Below are 18,858 nucleotides of genomic sequence, written 5' to 3' on the forward strand. Positions count from 1 at the left end.
GGAGGTAGTCTAGTCTTCTGTGTGTGTCTATGGTTCTCCTTCCAAGTACTGCTTCAGATATAGCTTCTACAATGTCCCTTAGGAAGTTAGCAATGACTTCTGTGATATGAAATCTTTGGTGCTTTGATCTCTGAAATCTCTGATGCTTCCCCTGGGCCTCCCTCCCACTCCTGGTAAGTCCCGCCCATCCCCTGCCAGTTGCTGGGAAAGACCTGGAAACCCTAATGCATGCAAACATCTGTAATGATGATCAACACACCCAGCTGGTATCTATACTTCCAATCAGGAACATGGTATTTGTTTAGGTCTGAGTTTAAAAAGTGGTTTTTGTGAGTTACCTCTTATTTCCCAAATAATCTCATAAATTCTTGATAAACCCATTCAGGGCAGGATATCCACAGCCACATAAGATAGTACAACATTTGCTGTTGCATATCTATTGTTAACTTAGTGTTGTACAGACTTTTTATATTGGAATGTTTGACATCTCCCCTATGTAATAACCATCTTGTCTGCTTACCATGGTTTCCCCATTTCAGTACAAAAGAATGTAAGCCAGAGCCATTGAATTTTAACCTATGTTCTCATGTGACTCATCAGGTGATCTTTTCTTTTTCCCAACAAGTATTCTTGACTTCCTAGCAGCTACAGTTTAATTTCTCAAGATGTCCTTGCTTGCTTGCCACACAAAAGCCACAGGTCTTGGGCAAGGGAATGCTACAAATATTTGCCCAGGGCTTGTCAGTAATGAGACTCGCTTCACTTGCACAACTATGTGCTAAACCCTTTAGGTGCTAAACCCTTTTGGCCAAGTATACAAAACTGCCAGCTAGTTGAGGAAGAATGAGGGATGTGGAGAATTCTGTCATCCATAGATGGTTGTTTTCCCAGAAAGTCCCCAGTCCTGTTTGTTTTTTCTCTTAGAAACAACTGATAACAAAGCCGAACTGCTGAATGCATCAGTGCATAAAGATTGAAATCACAGACTGAAAGCAAATTCTCTTTTAAACACACACATCACGGAAGTGTCTTTACTAGCAAACCCAATGACCTGTCTTGGCTGCTCTCCAGTTTGAAATTCCACCCTGTTACTCAGCAGTAGGTGCAACCCGTTAATGACGTCAGCACTGCAGCCTGAGGCCCCCTTTTTTTCTGAACACGTAATAATTTGCAGATGTTGGCAGTTAGTTGTGGTGCTTGAGCTGAAGCTCTGTCTAAGTGCCAAACCACAAAGCACATATCATTTTTAGAATGTACAATTCCTGGAACTGAACGATACGTTACAGCAGTCAATGGATAAAGATGAAAACAGAACTTTCCTTCTTGGCAGCTTGCCCATGACTGCTACTGCTGTTACAGGCCAGGTCATTGATGCAAAAGGGTTCTTACTATGCATTACTCAGAACAAGATTCTTGCTGTTTTGCCATATTTATGGATTTCTGTAAGTCCAATGTAATACTGCCACAGGTTTATATACAGTTGATGCAAATGAATTCTAATCTAAATTAGGGCAATGTTTGGGGTTGAGTTCTTTCTTCCTTAGAAATCCCATTTTACTCGGCATTTCATTTTTGAAGTAACCTAAGTGGCAAGTCTAATTCAGGAACAGTTTTGGTACTGTCTGGACAATGTTAACAACTTTAGACTCCCACTGAAGCCAATGGGGATCAAAGGTATCTCAAGGTACATAATTTGGGTTGGATTGTGTCCATTGTGTTTTAAAAGGACTTGTTCACATGCAGGGCTTTCTTTATAGAAAAAGCTCAGCATGACCTCATTTGCATATTAGGCCACACCCCCTGGCACCAGGCCAGTCGGAACTGCGTTCCTGTGCGTTCCTGCTCAAAAAAAAGCCCTGTTCACATGTATGTTTTATATTTCATACTTTTCAGTTATACTACTATGTTCTAGGGAGTAATTCTCAACAGATCTACTCAGAAAAAGTTCTATTTTATTCAATGGGGCTTACTCCCAAGACAGTGTCCTTAAGGTTGCAGGCTTGGTGTTTGTAGGGTTGCCAGCCTCCTAGGATTACAACTGAATTCCAAGCAACAGAGATCAGATCATCTGGAGAAAATGGCCACTTTGAAAAGTGAACTCTATGGCATTATAACACATTGAAATCCGTCCCCTCGCCAAATTCCACCCTCCTCAGGGCTCCACCTCCAAAATCTACAGGTTTTTCCCAACCCAGAGCTGGCTACCCTAAATGTTTATTTTCTGCTATACTCAAAAAATCAAGCCCAGGTTAATGCCAATGGAAATTCATCAAGAGCTTCTGTTGTGGTTTTTCCACTTATAGACTGCCTTTCTGACTGGGACTCGTGACAGATTATGATAAAAAAAACCCAACAACTTTTCAGTTAATTGGTAAGAGAATTGCAAGATATGATATCATTTGAGTCTAGCAGCAAAGATTCCTAGTAAGACAAAATAATGCTCGACATGGATTATAGAACGGGGAAAGAAAACAAGAACATGTGCAAGTGTATCTATTTAGGCAACAAGACAATGAGGGTAGGTAAAACTTTATCCCTAACAAGAGGCCCCTCCTAAGCTGCAGCCAGGCCCGTAGAGATCATGCACCTTGTGTACATTTTTGTCCGTAGACTCCCAGCAGTATTCAGCAGTGGGCAAGATTAATCATACTGATGCATGTTAAGAACTTACTGGAATGAACTACAGTTCCCAGGCAACTGCACAAATGTGTAAAACCATGTGGTACAAGCATGCTCAGTTTGGAAGTCAGGCAGGGGTGCAAAATAAACAAGGCAGGCAACTCCCCTCCCCCCATGACAGGATGAAGGCAACCAATGAAACTACCTCTTTTGTTAACTGATTCCCCTCCCTTAGGTGTATGTGGGTAATAAATGGGAGGAGGAACAGCCATGTCAAAGTGTTTGCAATCTTGCATAGTCAAAGTTAGCCATCACACATGGACAAAGTATTTGCACCAATAGAACCCTGAACTGGCTCATCAAAAGGAGCACTGCTAGAACAGAGAGGCAAGCCACTCCACAGAGTAAAAACTTGGTGTGTTTTTTTTAAAATGTAGCATAATGCAAAAGAGTTGAGAAATCAACATGAAAATGTGTATCCATTGAACATTTTCCAATCCAATTTCAAAAGTTTGAAATAGTCACTGTTTTTTTCTAGCTTCAAGGGTTCTGCTCTCAAGTTGCAAACAAAATTCAATCCAAACATAGGGGTGAGTGGGATCTCATCAGAGAAAAATGCTTCAAGCACCAGAGGAAGGTGAAGAGGAGGGCAGAGTTTAGCTTAAGTTTCCCATCATGCACATTCCAGTTTTATTTTTAAAAGCATCCCATTTCAGTTGCACATGAATGGGAAAAGGTTACCTTTTTTCTCAGCTGGGAGGCTATAAGTGAGAAGTGCAACTGTTTAGTATTTTCACATGTAATTACAGAGCTTGCAAGATCCTAAATCAGCGTTTCTATCACACACAGAGATGATCTAATCCTTCCTCATATTTTGTCTATTGGGGTGTGTCTTTTTAATAAGGGAGGAAGAGCAACCACATTGCTAACATGGCTGAGATTATGGCATGTACTTCTCAGTGTTGTGATGATAAATTGGTAGAGGGAGAATGTTGTAAGTCACTTTGGGTTCTCATTGGAGAGAAAAGTGGAGTATAAATGAAGTAAATAAATCAATGACTGCCTAAATAATGCACTAAATAATGCACGTTCACACTAAATAATGCACTTTCAATCCATTTTCAATGCACTTTCCAACTGGATTTTACTGTGTGAACTGGCAAAATCCAGTTGGAAAGTGTATTGAAAGTGTATTGAAAGTGCATTATTTAGTGTGTGATTGTAGCCATTGTGTATGTATTAAATAAATAGACTATACCCCAGTCTGTCTGCTAGGCAAGTGGCTCCCTCTGTTCCTGGCAAAACACGCAGGGTGGTAGCCATTACCTACCTACTATGAGGCAAACTATAGATAGGGATGGGAACAAACAGCTTATTATGTGTGTGGATCATGAACCATCATGAACTTTTTGATGCTAGAAGAACTGGTTTGGTTCATGAAGTTCATGATGTGGTAGAGAAGGGAAGAAGAGTTCACAGTCAGGAGGGAATAAAAGAATGTGCTCTGCTAGTCAGCTTTTAAGAAGTTTCCTGCCTCCCTGCTAACAGTCAACAAACAAAAGGGTATGTGTAGCACACAGCACAGCATATATATAGCTTTCTGATCCTATAGAGAAGATAAGGGAACTCTACTATTGGTGTTTCCAAGGTTGGAGAATTCCAACCCCCTGTTGCCTTGGAATTTTGTAAACTGTTTAATTGAGTGGAGACAGTCTATCTGGAAATGTATCCCTTAATGAACAGTACCAAAGTTCATGAAATGTTTGTGCCAGTCACCCTTCCACAAACATCACTTCAAAAACCACAAACCAGCCAAAATTCGTGATAAATTTTAGTTTGTGCCCAGCCCTAGCTATAGCTTCTGTGACTCTATACCCCTGCCAGTTGATGTGAACAAAGCCTTTCTCCTGTCTTCCTAGCTTTAGCACAACCCTAACCCCATCAGTCTTCCACTGCCTAGGAAACTGGAACTAGACTGTGAAATGCCAGATAAACAATTAGGTTGGAAGGATTCCACCCACTTCTAAATGTCAGAAATAATTCTGTTTGGATTTGGAGCATTTGGCATTTTTCTTAATACTTTGGGCAAGGAGGGAAGGCGGCAAGGCAGTATGATATAGACAACTCTTGAAGGCTAAGCTTAGTCAGTACTTAATTAGAGCCCAGCAAGGAAGACTTTGCAGACAAAGGCAATGGCAAATCATCTCTGATTCTCATTTGCCTTGAAAGCCCCTTGCTGGGTTCACTGTAAGTCAGTTGTGACTTGATAGTACATACATACATCTACTTTGGGTCAGGTCTTGATGATTAAAGCTCTGACTACGTATCCAATCAAATCTTCCCTTTTAGGTTAAGGGAACTGCATGCCTAGAATTTATGGGCAACTAGGAGTAAGGCACATTGTGAAAAAAAAATACAACGGGTTCTAGAAGGAGGCTCTGGGCAAGTGCCTGCCACCCTTGCTGTCTTTCCACCCAAGTGAAGGCATTAACTTCCCCCCACTTTGAGGGGAGCTTATTTCTGCTGTCTAGAGAGCAGTTGTAAATCTGAGTGATCTTCAGCAGTTCCCTAGGAGGAAATGACATTGTACCTCAAACCCCACCTCTTAAATATCCAGGAATTCCCTAACCTGGAGTTGGCAACCTATCTCCTTCCCCTTATTTGCCCCTCTGAATTCATCTCCTTCCCCTTCCTTGCACCTTCCACATAGGCTGTCTTTCTCCACAGTGGGGGTGGGGGGGTGGGGAACCAAAACAGCTTACATAATTTTCTTCTGCCCCCTTTGATCTGAATAACAACCCTGTGAGGCAGGTTAGGCTGGAAGTCTATGACTGGTCTGAAATCAGTCAGTCAGCTTCCACAGCAAGGACCTGGGTCCAGCAGACCCCACTCTGAAGCCCTAACTCCTATGCCCTCTTCTAAGTTCGCCTCAGAATCTCCAGGAATTTCCCATCAACATGGAAAGGTACCACTGAAGGCCTCTGGGCAAGTGTCTGCCACCCTTGCTGTCTTCCCACCCACCCAAGTGAAGGCATTCACTTCCCCCCCCCCACACACACACCTCAAGGTGAGCTGATCTCTGGCATCTGGAGAGCACTTGTAATTCTGAGTGATCTCTAGCCCTCATCTGGAGATTAGCAACAATGGTTCCCAGGAGGAAATTATTGGTTTGGAGTCTATGGCATTGTACCTCTCTGAGGTCCCACCCCTCCTCAATCGCTGCCCACTCCAGGTCGGCCCCTTAAATCTCCAGGAATTTTCTTAACTGGAGTTGGCAACCCTATCTCCTTCCCTTTATCTGCCCCTGACTTCAGCTTTCCATCACTTTTGCCCTCCCTGCAGTCTCTATATAGGCAAATTAGTCATTCTTCACAGTGGGGTTGGGGGGGGGAACCCAAGCAGTTTACATTGATGTTTCCCATCTGCAGGGTCGCAACCCGGCACCGGGCCACGGAAGGCTCTATGCCGAGTCACGAGGGCCTCCTGTCAATGTCCCACTGCTGGACAGAGCTCAACAGGGCCTGCCATGTCCACGTGGCAGCCTCCGGGCTTCCAGCTGCCGGGCGGAGCTCTGCGGGGCCTGCAGCGTCCGCATGGCAGCATCCAGGCTTCCCAATGCCAGGCAGGGCCTGCCGCATCCACATGGCGGTCTCTGGGCTCCCGGCTGCAAGGCGGAGCTCAGCTGGGCCTGCTGCGTCTGTGTGGCGGCCTCTGGGCTTCCCGATGATGGGCAGAGCTCAGCAGGGCCTGCCGCATCTGCGTAGTGGCCTCCAGGCTCCCAGCTGTCGGGGGCAGTTTGGGGAAGCCTGCCGCAACTGTGCGGTGGCCTCCAAGCTTCCCGATGCCAGGCGGGACCTGCTGTGTCCACGCAGCAGCCTCTGGGCTCCCGGCTGCCAGAAGGAGCTCAGTGGGGCCTACCACGTCCATGCAGCAGCCTCCAGGCTCCCGGCTGCCGGGAGGAGCTCAGTGAGGCCTGCCGTGACTGTGCAATGGCCTCCGGGCTTCCCGATGCGAAGCGGAGCTCGGCAGGGCCTGCTGCGTCTGCATGGCAGCCTCTGGGCTCCCAGCTGCCAGGAGGAGCTCAGTGAGGCCTGCCACGGCCATGCAGTGGCCTCTGGGCTTCCCAATGCTGGGCAAAGCTCAGCAGGGCCTGCCACGGCTTTCTGATGCCGGGAGGAGCTCAGCAGGCCAAGCTGCGCGGTGCAGAAAGTCAGTAGTTTTAAAGGTGAGTTGCTCCCATCCCCTTTCTTTCCTCTTTTCTTTTCTTTTCTTTTCTTTTCTTTTCTTTTCTTTTCTTTTCTTTTCTTTTCTTTTCTTTTCCTTTCCTTTCTTTCTTTCTTTCTTTCTTTCTTTCTTTCTTTCTTTCTTTCTTTCTTTCTTTCTTTCTTTCTTTCTTTCTTTCTTTCTTTCTCTCCTTCCCTCCCGTTTTCTTCCTATTTCCTTTCTCTTTCTTTCTTCTTTTTTTCCAACTCTCTCCTCCTCCCTCCCTTTTATTCTTTCTTTCTTTCTTTCTTTCTTTCTTTCTTTCTGTCAGTCAGTCTTTCTTTTTCTATTTGCTTTATTTCCCTCCCTTCCTTCCTTCCTTCCTTCCTTCCTTCCTTCCTTCCTTCCTTCCTTCTTTCTTTCTTTCTTTCTTTCTTTCTTTCTTTCTTTCTTTCTTTCTTTCTTTCTTTCTTTCTTTCTTTCTTTCTTTCTTTCTTTCTTTCTTTCATATTTGCTTTATTTCCCACCCACCCCTCTCTTTCTCTCTTTCTGTCAGTCAGTCTTTTCCCATCTTCCTTCCTCTTTCTCTCTTTCTGTCAGTCAGTCTTTTTCTGTTTTCTTTCTCTTTCTCTCTCTCTTTCCCTCTGTCTCTCTCCTTCTTTGCCATTGCTAATCTGAGTAGACCTGGGGGGACGAGGGAGGGGGGGAGAAGCTTGAAATGCCCTATGATTTTATGTTTTCCCAGGCTGCTATTTCATGCTTTCCCAGGCTAAGAGCATTTTATATTTTTAGTTTTCTGCTGTGTGATCCTTGTGCTTTTTCTTTATGTTTTATTTTTAAAATTGCATTGCAAATTGCACTATTCTCCTACCTTTCCTAAACAAAACATTGCAAGAGTTTTAAGTGTGTTTGTACATCATTTCCTGTCTCCTGGCTCCACCCCCAAAGCCTCCTGGCTCCACCTCCAAATCTTACTGGGCCACGAAGGAGAATTGTAAAAATAACCAGGCCACCGGGGGGGGGGGGGAGTTTGGGAAACCCTGGTTTACATCATTCTCTCTCCCCATGTGATCTGAACAACAACCCTGAGAGGCAGGTGAGGCTGGAAGTCTGTAACTGGTCTGAAATCAGTCAGTCAGCTTCCACAGCAAGGACCTGGGTCCGGCAGACCCCATTCTGAAGCTCTAACTCCTATAGCCTCCTCAAAGGCCACCACAGAATCTCCAGGAATTTCTCACCAACCTGGAACTGGCAGCCATAGTCAGCACTGGACCCAATGAGTTCTGTCTCAAAGGCCTGTAGTGAGACCTTTCAGAACAACAGTCTATCTCTGACAGACTGTTTAATAGGGAGGAGTCGTCATCAGCTTACATCATTCTCCTTTCCTCTCCCCCCTTTGATCTGAACAACAACAATCTCGTGAGACAGGTTAGGCTGGTTCGAAATCACCCAGTCAAGCTTCTACAGCCCTCACCTGAAGATTGGCAACAGTGGTACCCCAGGAGGAAAGGGCTTAGGAATTTCTGACCAATGTGGAAAGGTACCACTAAAGGCCTCTATGCGAGTGCTCCCCCCAGCCTTGTGTCTTCCCATCTACCCAAATGAAGGCATTCACTCACCTCCCCCCTCAAAAGGAGCTGATCTCTGCCATATGAAGAGCAGTTGTAACTATGAGTGATCTCCAGCCCTCACCTGGAGATTGGCAACAATGGTTCCCCAGGAATAAAGGTCTCTCCCTCAGAGTCCATTCTATCATATGAGCCTACTGTAGCCCAATTGGAATAGAAAGAGTGAAGAGTATTGGCAGGTGGAAAGGGCCCCTCCCTGCTGTGAATGAACATTCCTTTTGCCTCAGTTGAAGAGAAGGGACTCTACTATTTTCTCATGAGCCCAGACCCGTAGCTGGGGGGGGGGGGCGGAACTGATGGACCAGGCACCACAAATGTTTCCTGTTTTACATCCTCACACCTCCTTGACTGCTCTCAGGCAGATTGGTCCTGGACTTCCTACAACCAGTCCCTGAGGAGAGGCAGTACTGATCAGGAAGTCCCCTGTCAGCAGAGAACTGTCTCCCTTAAAGGTCAGTGGGCTTATGCTGGAATTATTGCCTGATGGGGCTGGTAGTGGGCGGGGAGAACAGAATCAGCCAATGGCATGGCTGAGACAGTGTGAGCCAATCCTGTGCAAGCCACATCTAACAAATGAAAATCCTCAGAATTGCCACCATGGTTGGGCTTTTTTAATATAAATGATAATACACATGACAGTACTTCACACGGCCCACTTTATATGCCACTCATCCGTTTAATGTCTTCCTTGCTTTCCTTTCTAATTCTGCTTTCTGCAGAAACCATTTTATGCCTTTGTCATGATTCTGACTTTTGGAAATGTCCACAAAACAAGTGGAACTAGGTCCCTTTGCAGGGGGTATAATTAAAAATAGTGTTCTTTGCCACTTGTGTTGTAGTTCTATGCATTCTTACTCCAGATCCCATTAAACTCCAAAGGACTTAGAATCTGACCAAACATTAACAAACATGCTTAGGATTAGTCTCATGGTCTACTGACCATGAGAGCCGGTTTGGTGTGGAGAGCCGGTTTGGTGTAGTGGTTAAGTGTGCGGACTCTTATCTGGGAGAACCAGGTTTGATTCCCCACTCCTCCACTTGCACCTGCTAGCATGGCCTTGGGTCAGCCATAGCTCTGGCAGAGGTTGTCCTTGAAAGGGCAGCTGCTGTGAGAGCCCTCTCCAGCCCCACTCACCTCACAGGGTGAGATTGTGAGCCGCTCTGAGACTCTTTGGAGTGAAGGGTGGGATATAAATCCAATATCATCATCATCATCATCATCATCATCTTCTTCTTCTTCTTCTTCTTCTTCTTCTTCTTCTTCTTCTTCTTCTTCTTCTTCTTCTTCTTCTTCTTCTTCTTCTTCTAATACAAGGAACTTTAATCATTTTCCTTCTCAAGTGCTATAAACTGTGTATTTTATTGGCTGATCTCAAGAATGTGAGACAAATCTACAGTTTACCAAGAAGCCTTAAAAGATATCTGGTTAAATATTTCATAATTATCTACTACATCCCCTCCCCTCTCATGTGGAATACTGTTTTTGTTGGGAAATTAAGAGACTATTGTAGATGCAAGGACATCTTTACCTGCAGTCTGTGTGCAGGCAGCCAGGATCATGCAATTTGCATCTTCAGTCCCCTCCCTGCAGACTGGAGGTAGAGGGCAGGGGTGGTCAGAAACAAGGCAACCCAGGCAGCTCTTCTAGGTCCCACACTGGGTGGGCATGCCACTGTCATTGACAGTGATTAAGGTCTTCACTGGTTCCTGACTGCCCTACAGCCTGGACAACTGGGAAGCAAAAATTGCCCTGGAATGGACTTTGCTCCCAGTTTCACTCCTTTGGCAAAAGAGGGAACACCAGTCTCATGATGGTTTCTGCCTAATTCACATGGGTGGGGACAGCTGGTTCACACCCATCTGCCTTTCAGGGTCTGATGGCTGCAGCTGGGATCCTGTTCATCCACCACAAAGAGGTGGGGGCTGCTGACTCACAGCTCCTGCCCACCTGCCAGCCATGCAAGAGGCAGGATCCACTTGCTGGTGGCAGTAATGTCTTCTGCCTGCTTCACTTGGGGATTCTCAGGCCCAGGGGTCATTTTGTAGAAAAAGAGGTGCCAGAGCTCATTAGCACAACTCATTTGCATATACCACAGAGCCCTGACATCACCGGAAGGTGTACTGAATTATATCAGCTAAGCATCTGCCTTAAAATGCTTCTTGAATTATAATTGTCATAATAAAACAACCCTATCATATTTTTAAAATTATTTTCTCTATGTGACCACAGTGGCATGATGAAGATTTCTATCTGTCTGCTTTATATATTTTGGTTATTTTCCCATTTTTTGTGGGGAAAAATATTAGAAAACTTGTGGAATCTTAGAGTTCAGCAAAATTCTCACAGGGGGTTTAAAAATGGAGCCCAGAAGCAAATATTTTTAAGGGGGGGGGGGAGAAAGAAAGAGCACAATAAAATTTAGAGGTTCCAGAGCTCCACTTCTGTGAGCTCCTGCCCAAAATGAGGTCTGCTCAGGCCCATTCATGGCCAATCTGCCTGGGGCAGTGGGGGCTCTAACCCCCCATCCCATAACTTGGTGGCCATTGCCTTAAGCCACAGTGAATTATGGCAAGGGATGTACATTATCTACCTTGCTGCCTCTAGAGTCAGGGCAGTTGCAGGTCAGTTGCCAGGGCAATCAGGAGTAGGTGGTGGTAGGGACACTAGCCTCTGCCCTGAAGCCATCCCACAGTTATTTTGTGGCCTCATCCTGAAATTTTCCCAGGGTCCCACAATTAGGAAAACCACCTCTGATAGAGGGTGCCTAGTGTAGAATTCTGAGATCTCCTGTTAGCTACCTCAGTGCAGATTGTTAGGCTGACCTGAAGTTCTAAAACCATTATTGATTCCACTGTCCTCCATTTTATTGCCTCAGGTGGATTCTCCTTCCCTTGCCATTTACATCGTTTAACTGTACTCAGATCCTGCTGGTCCCTTGCTGCAGTACACTACAATTTTGTGAACTGTTTGCTTTTACTTCTTTTTTTATTTAGTTCTGTGAATTCTTTTTGCTCCTCCTCTCCAGTGCTGCACATGCATCTCCTCTGATTTTTTAATCACATGAACTGCTGGGTGTCCATCTCCTTCAGCAATTCTGAAATGAGAGCAGATGGGGAGGTGACATCACATTATTAGGGTGGGTGTTAATGCCAACAAATGTACATTTTTCTAATCTTCGGGAACAATCCTTGGACAGCCTTCATCTCATTTTCATCAGTTTAACTGTCAGCTGAATTCATATGGGGACCTGAGATAAACTTTGCCTTGAAGACATGTTCAAATCTAAAACTGCAACATTCCCAAACCAAATGAATCTTGGTTCATTTAGAATATGTGTATAAAATAAAGCACTAGTCTAAAGCAGTGCTGCACTATAGAATTTTTCAGGGCATTTTGCAGTATTTACAAACTTTGTGGTCTAGAAACCATTATTTCTTCCATATGGGAACAAGAAAAGCCATCTTTGTATGGAGGTGAGTGGGGATAGAGTGTATATGTCCTACTTCCACACTGTTCACAGATTCCAAGCTCAAATCAAGAAGCTGGCTTCATCATCTCTGACCAAGATCAAGATAGCTCATACCATAGTATTCCCCATTACTATGTATCAGTGTGAAAACTGAACAATGAAGAAAGCTGACAGGAAGAAAGTTGATTCATTTGAAAAGTAATGTCAGAGAAGAGTTTATGGTTACCATGGATCTAGGCTTCCCAATCCTCCCGTCCCAGCAGGGGAACCCCCAGTTTTCCAGGCTCCATCCTGCCCCCAGCTAGCTGGCAAGTTGAGGAAGCCCCACCCCCACAGCCACCATGTGCCTTTAGATCTCCTGCAGGTTTAGAAGCTTGCAAACACATCATGTTTTAAAATGTGTGTGTGTGTGCTCCTTTAAAATTGAGCCGAAAGTGAAAGCTGCATCAGGAGGGGCCAGCAACAGAGCTACGTGTGTATGTGTGTGTGAGAGTGAGCTAAGTCCTTCTGCTTGCTTTGGTTTCAGATATCTTTGTATAGGAACCAAAGCCAGTAAGTGTGTGTGTATGAGAGAGTATAATATAGTGGGTTCAACGCAAGGAAGAGGCAAGCTGGTAGTGATCATAGCTCTTTTATTCTGTACAGCATAGTAAAGGGCTGCACTCTAAGACTGGAGAACTGGGCCAACAGGGCCAACTATATACAGCTCAGGGTTCCTGCGCAAGCACGTCATTGGATCATTCAAACCAGCAGAGGGCCCATGATTGGTGCAGGGCAGCAAGGATTTGGATCCTACTGCCCATTGTTCCCAAGTCCCCAAGCTCAGTCCTTCAGGCTCCAATGAGCCAGGCAGGAACACCATCGATATCCATACATTAGCTCACATACACAATATCCCTCCCCTCCTAGTTTGGAAGCCTTAACAGACATAGTCCCTTAGGTATGCAGGCTCGTGGTGCTCCTGCATGGACTGCCTGAGCACTGGACTGGGTGGAGAAGGAGTAACCTCTGCTTCCGGCACAGTGCGTGGAGGGGCTGGTGATGCTGGGGTTTTGGCCAGGGGTGCTGAGTCCTTATTTGCCACCTGCTCAGCTCGTAGGGTGGGAGTTGGAGCCTCCAATTTGGACTGCTCAATTGGCGGGGGAGTTAGAGCAGTTGGCTTGTCATCGGGGCTATTGTCCTTGCTCCTGACCTCCAGTGCTGCACAAGACTGTAACTGGTAGATATGCCGCCTAAGGTGGACCCACCTTCTGTGGTCACCTTGTACATAACCGACCCCAACACCTGGGTTACTCTGGCCAGGATAAAACTTGGGCTGCCCCCAAAGTTCTTGGCAAATACTCAGTCCCCAGTATCAAACCCCCAGGGTGCCCGTAGCACCTCTGGCATCTCCTGCAAGTCTAAGGCTCAGTCCAGGTGCAACTTGTCCAGGAGGATGGACAACAGCCGGCCCATTAATAGCTCTGTTGGGCTATGGCTGGTGGCAGTACAGGTGATAGCATGCTTGGCCAGTAGGAACTCGATAAGGCGGGCCTTCCGGATGATGCAGTGGAGCAATTCCTTAGTCGTCTGCACCATCCTTTCAGCTTGACCATTTGTGGCCCAGTGGAAAGGGGCTGACTTAGTGTGCCTAATCAAGTTTCCGACGCAAAAGTCTTGAAACTCACTCAACATAAATGCTGTCCCATTGTCTTGAGACGAGGGAGTCCGGCAGGCCATGTAATGCAAAGACCCAGTGGAGGGCACCAATGGTGGCCCAGGAGGAGGTAGACATCATGGGGCGTTTTCGCACTTACCTTTTACTGGCGCGACCACCCTCCTCACGCCGGCGGATCTGCAGGGATTTCGCACCAGAAGCGCCGGCGCAGCCAAAAGAGCCAGCAACTTCCGTCGCGGAGCCAGCTCAAACATTTTCCTGCTTCTTGGCGGTTTCCGTTTGAGCTGGCTCCGCGACGGAAGTTGCCGGCTCTTTTGGCTGCGCCGGCGCTTCTGGTGCGAAATCCCTGCAGATCCGCCGGCGTGAGGAGGGTGGTCGCGCCAGTAAAAGGTAAGTGCGAAAACGCCCATGGAGACTACCTAAAGCTATTTAGAATAGTCCACAACAAGAAAGAAAGTCTGCCCCTGGAAAGGTCCCACAAAGTCTGAATGCAGGCGAGACCAGGGGATGTGCGTGGACTCCCATTGTTGAACTGGAGTGCTGGGTGGTGCAGGTCAGGTCTCCTGACAGGGTTGGCATTGGGCAACCCAGGACTCAATCACTTCATCGATTCCAGGCCACCAGACATGGCTGCAGGTGAGTGCTTTCATGTGCACAATCCTCGGGTGGGTTTCATGCAGCACAGTGAGGACTCGCTGCCACAGAGATAGTTCCCCACAACAAACACCCCTTGTGCACCAAGAGCTAATCCCGGTGGGCCGCGTATGCTGTAAAATCCGGGCCCACCTGTCTGGTGGTCCACCCCTCCACACCCAGTCTAAAACTCAGGAGAGAATCTTGTCCTTGACGGATAAGTGGCCAATGTCCCTTACGTGTATCGGGCAGTCCAGGAGAAAATAAATAAGCAGAATTTGGTGCACAGGAGCAGGATCTGGGTCCCCCAATGGTAACAGCAGGTGGCTCAGAGCATCTGCGTGGCCCATTGCTTTCACTGGGTGGTACTGGAGGGTGTATTGGTACCCCGCAAGAACATGGACCACCACAGGTCCCATGGCAACAACATCTGGGGCGTTTGGTGGTTAGGGGCAAGGAGGTCAAGCAAGGGTTTATGGTCTGTAAGGATGGTGAAGGGCCGGCTGTAGAGGTAATCATGGAACTTTTTTACCCCCACCACTATGACCAGATCCTCATCTATCTAATTATGCTCCAGTTTCTGTAAGGTCCTAGAATAGTAAGCCACTGGAACTTCACGGCCGTCCGGCAGCATGTGAGCGAGGACTGCCCCCATCCCTTATTGAGATGCATCACAAGCCAATATGATGAACAGCTGCTCGTCAAAGTGTGCCAGCAAGCTGTTGGAGGTTAGGAGGTCCTTTATTGCCTGGAAAGCAGCAGCTTGCCAGCGGCCCCAAACCCACGGAGCTCTCTTGTCTAATAGGTGGTGGAGTGGCTCAACCACAGCTGCCTTGTGAGGAAGGAAGGCGTGGTAGAAGTTCAAGAGGCTGAGAAATGCCTGTAGCTCTGCCTTGTTGGGGGCCGGTGTGTCACAGATGGCCCAGATCTTGTCCTGCGCTGGTTGGATGCCACTAGCGCCCACTGTATAACCTAGAAAGTCAATTTTAGGGACCCTCCCAGGAGGCACTTTTCTCACTTGACCTTCAGGACAGCTGAGGCAGGCAGAAAGCGAACTCCTCTTCTGTTGTGGCGGCGATCAGCACATCATTGAAGAATGGCTGGCCCCCGGGAATAACTTTTAAAAGAGAGTTCATTAAGTTCCGGAAAATCTCCGGGGTCATGCTGACCCCGAACTGGAGGCACTTGACTTGGAAAGTGTCCCTGTGTGTCACAGTCATTTGGGCATCAGCCATGTCAGCGTCTACGAGGAGCTGTTGGTAAGCCTGGGCCAGGTCCAATTTGCCAAAAATTTTGGCCTCCACCAATGATGCTAGAACATGACTGACCACCAGAACTGGGTAGGCATGGTCCGGTAGCCCCTTGTTAATAGTGCATTTGTAGTCCACACAGATGCAGATGCTGCCATTGGGCTTCACTGGGGTGATGACAGGGGTCTCCCAACATGCGTTGACAACTGGCTTTAAGACCCCCTGTGCCACGAGGTGGTCTAACTCCTCCTCTATCTTAGGCTTAAGGGCAAAGGGTATGTGCCTGGCCTTCAGCAGTATGGGCTGCACATTGGGGCTCAGCTGCAATGCTATTGGGGGGCCCTTATAAGTCCCTAGGGTCCTGTCAAACATGGATGGGAACTCGCCACAAATTTGCTGGAAATCCGTGCTTGTGGGGGTCTGGTGAATTCCTGTCACCCTGATTCCCAAGAGATCGAACCAAGCCTGGCTAATAAGCTACAAAGGGCCTCTTTTACCACTAGCAGGGGTAGAGCTCCTGAGTGTTTATATTTCACCCTGAAAAATCCTACCCCTTGTACAGTGACCTCCCATTTCTGGAAGTCCCAAACAATGACCAGGGAAGGGTGCAGTCAGGGTTCCCCCGGTGGGCACAGCTGTCTAAGGGTCTGGGCCGAGATGACTGTATAGGTGGCTCCTGAGTCAATCTTCATTTTGCAAGGAGCACCCTCTATTAGGACAGTGGTTTTAAGTTTTTCCAAGGAAGGCATAGAAAGTTGGCATACCTGGCCAGCCAACACCAAGAGGGAGTGCAGTTCCTTGATGAGGGTGACCTCGTGGCATCGGCCATATTGTCACCCAGTTGCTCCCCCAATGGCTGGCAGGTTGACTTAGAGTGGCAAACCTGCACCAGATTGCCCGTCTTTCCACACTGGTTGCAGACAGCATCCTGGAACTTGCAGGAGCGATGCTCATGGGGCTCCCCACAGCTGGCACACTCTTGGGCAGGAGCTGTTTCCATAGCATGTGGTGGTGGGCACTTCAGGGCCGCGTGGTGAAGTTTGAGGGTGTTGTCTCCATCGGAGTCCTCAGAAGCAGATGTGGCAGCGGCCTGATGAACCCTGGTCATGGGTCACTCCTTTCAGGATCTCTTGTAAGCGGAGGCCTCACTGAGTGCCTTTGTTAGTGTGAGGACCTCAAGGCTTGCCAGCTTACATTGCAACTTCTCGTCCCAAAGGCCAGTTACAAAGCGATCGAGGGCTTCCTTGAGGTTCGAGAATGCGCAATTTAGTGATTTAGACATATTCAAAAAGGAGTGGAAGAAATTTAAAGGATATATGGAGAAAGAGTGGAATATAAAAAGACATTGGACAATTTTTTAGTATTAATGAGAAAAAATATTGAACAATGATCAGTTAGTAGTACTTTTAGTATTGAACTTAAATCTATAACTTCAGGGAAGTCAACATTGGAGGGAGGGGGGATTGAAATACCATATGGGTTAGTACAGAAAATTTTATAATTAAGTTTTGTAACCATATGTTATCAATAAATTGTTAAAACACGAGAATGCGCAATTTAGGGCCAGTCGGTGGAACTCAGCAATGAAGTTGGCTGCAGTCTCCCCTGACCTCTGATTCCGCTTGTGGAAGTCGAGTCAGCGGGTTGTGTGAGTCGGCTGGGGCAAGAAGTGGTTGGATAGCTTCTCCATCAGCGTTTTGTACTTTGCCTCCTTGAGTGTGACAGGTGAGATGAGGCCCTCTGCTAACCACAATGTGACCATGCTGCAGATGCTGAGCAGGAGAGACTTTTGCTGGTCCTTGTCCGTAATCTTATGGTATTGGATGAAGTAGTTCAGCCACTTCTCCCAGGTATCCCATGTGCCTGAATGAGCTAGGTTGGATATACCCATGCAGTCTGGGAGAAGCAGCCATGGTAGGGCCGGGTGATGATGTCTGTTGCATGGTGGTGCTGGAGCTTGGTGCACTGGGCGGTGCCAGTTGGTCCTGGGCTTCGCTCATCTATTCTTTGCCTCTTTCTGTTAAAGGATCCCTGGGTGAATCCTCCATGAGGGAAGAACTTACAAAGTCAAGATTTAGTATGTGGATTTAAGCTCACCTGCAGAGCCAAATGGACCCAAATAGGTTCCAGCAGGCTCTGCGGGATCCAATTCCTCCCTGGCGGCCCATTGGATGAGCTGGTGGAAGACGGGCACAGCCGTCTTTCTGAAGCCATCGATGTGGTCGCTCCCCAGTGCCCTCTCGGTCCCCATACCAACCTGGATCCTTGGTATTCCTCGGAGCTGAGGCGGATGAAATGGGAACCGAGACGACTAGAGAGAGTGTGGCGGAAGGCCCGGGATGAAGCTACAAGAACATCTTCTAGATCGTTTATGAAGACCTATGAGATGGTGATGTAATCAGCAAAGAAGGAGTTCTATGCTGCCTCCATTGCTTCTGCAAAATTGTACCCAACTCAATTATTTAGACTAATTCGGTCCTTAACATCTCTGCCTCAAGGCATGCCAAACGCTAGGGAATTGGATATAGGCTGTGTAACTTTCGTGGATTATTTTGCAGATAAAGTCTTGTCACTCTGCTGTGACCTTCCATCCACAATTGATACACTAACGGAACTGGAAGCTCCTTGCCCGTCTTCAGGTCCAGCTTTGGACCATTTCAGCCTGCTCTCCCAGGATGAAGCTGACAAGACCCTGGCTGCTGTGAAACCCACCACTTGCCCCCTTGATCCTTGTCCGTCATGGCTGATTAAAGCCTACAGTGACGGCATACAAACTCCCCTGAGGGAGATCATCAACTTGTCCCTCTCAATAGGGGCATTCCCAGGGGCCTTGAAGAAGGCAGTGGTCTGTCCTCTCCTGAAGAAACCATCTCTGGACCCTACATTCCTAGCAAACTACCGCCCAGTTTCAAACTTGCTGTTCCTGGGCAAGGTAGTGGAGAGGGCAGTAACACAGCTTCAGGCTTTCTTGGAGGATGCTGTTGTCCTGGATCCCTTCCAGTTCGGCTTTTACCCTGCCCATGGGATGGAGACGGTGTTGGTTGCCTTGGTGGATGATCCCCAGAGGCATCTGGATCAAGGTGGTTTGGCGCTGCTGATCCTTCTTGGTCTGTCAGCAGCATTTGATATGGTCTACCATGAAGTGATGGCCCACCACCTCACCAATGCAGGGATACGGGGGCTGGCCTTACAATGGCTGGTCTCCTTTCTCCAAGGTTAAGGACAGAGGGTGACACTTGGGGGTGAACTATCCCAGTGACACCCATTACAATGTGGTGTGCTGCAGGGAGCAATTCTCTCCCCAATGTTATTCAGTATCTACATGCGCCCCCTTGCCCAGATCATCTGGAGGTATGGGTTGGGGTGTCATCAATATGCAGATGATACCCAGCTCTATC

The sequence above is a fragment of the Heteronotia binoei genome, chromosome 3 (genome assembly GCF_032191835.1).
Source record: "Heteronotia binoei isolate CCM8104 ecotype False Entrance Well chromosome 3, APGP_CSIRO_Hbin_v1, whole genome shotgun sequence".
Taxonomy (NCBI): Eukaryota; Metazoa; Chordata; class Lepidosauria; order Squamata; family Gekkonidae; genus Heteronotia; species Heteronotia binoei.